Below are 1,497 nucleotides of genomic sequence, written 5' to 3' on the forward strand. Positions count from 1 at the left end.
ACAACTCATCAAGACGATATATATGACTCACACGGTATTCCACTTCGTCTTGCCCGCCTCCCTATCCAGAAGCAAACTCCTGTTACCACTGACACCATTAACAATCCAATGCTGGGAAGGCATCCGAATTGGGTAGGGGTACACTGGGAATCTAGGTCTTCCGGTTCCATTGGAAATACTCAAAATCCACATATATCACCAAACATCAGGCAGCTATATTAAGGCGAAACCACCATCTTACCCAAACACCTAGGGGCAAGCACGTGTCCTAAATAAATCCCATTTATGAGATCTCATGGTCCCATCCCTACGTGCACTTATCACCCCTGCACGAATATAAATTGGGACACAGACTCTCACACGAATCAACAACTCAACACAGCCTGACCTACTCGATTCGTCTAGACCTCCCTAACTCTACCCGACAACCTTGGTGTACAGGAACTCATCCCCGAAAACTGACCCCAACTACGCTCTGATACCAACAATGTAAGCACCCCCGCCCGGATATCCCCAACCACCCGGACTACCCAAACGGGGGCGCCTACGGGAGGAGAAAAATAATGAAACACGAGACAAAGACCATCCCGGCATGCATACGCGAAAATAAGAACAACGGAAGCAAAGCTCAAGACATGCATGCACTATGAGTACCCTTCTAACACAGCGGTCACAAGATAAATAAACAAACACAAACTCCTGTGCCGACATACACAAGACTCGAGAAAACACCTGACACAGTACAAAATAATAGAGTAAATTCTACTTAGACATCAGAGTGGATAGGGATTGACGAGACTGCCTGTACACCACACCGACTCTGCCGTTAAAGCTGACTCCCTTGCCATAGCCCACGCCGCCACTACCTGGAATGATGGAAAGCAAGGTGAGTCGAGAGACTCAGCAAACATAAGGAAGAAAAGGCTGAAGGCTACACAAAACTAGAAATCTCACCCCAGAATAAACCCCCAGGTATACACAAGCCATGAGACGCTACAACACAACAGCTCAATAGCATAACAAAATAAAAGCACATACCGGTCCTTGGGGCCCACATAAGACACTTGGCACCCAAGTCCCATACCAACCTGCCGCTGCCCTGAAAGACAACAAATGTCTTCACAAACCTGCGCGCGCTGTCCCAGGCCGGTACTCCCGTCACCTGTATCCGTCGGTACTCCCGACAACCGAGCCATAGGCTCCCTCGGAACGGTACTCCCGTTCGAGAACTAAATACTACCAGTATCCATGCAATGCACATAGAAATGCAATGGCGTAGTGAGCATCAACGTGATACAAGGCGCCCATACATCCAGGCATCAGGCCATGCTCCGCCCACATAGTAAACCACACGCCATGCATATGCTCGCGGTGGATGCAACCTAACCAAACTAGAATGTCCGTGTTCAAGCATACTCAATAAATGAATATCCCAACATGCATCACGTACCCATGTGCATATCAAATCATGAACAGTAATACAAGATATCTAATCAA

The sequence above is a fragment of the Diospyros lotus genome, chromosome 7 (genome assembly GCF_014633365.1).
Source record: "Diospyros lotus cultivar Yz01 chromosome 7, ASM1463336v1, whole genome shotgun sequence".
In the NCBI taxonomy this organism is placed as follows: Eukaryota; Viridiplantae; Streptophyta; class Magnoliopsida; order Ericales; family Ebenaceae; genus Diospyros; species Diospyros lotus.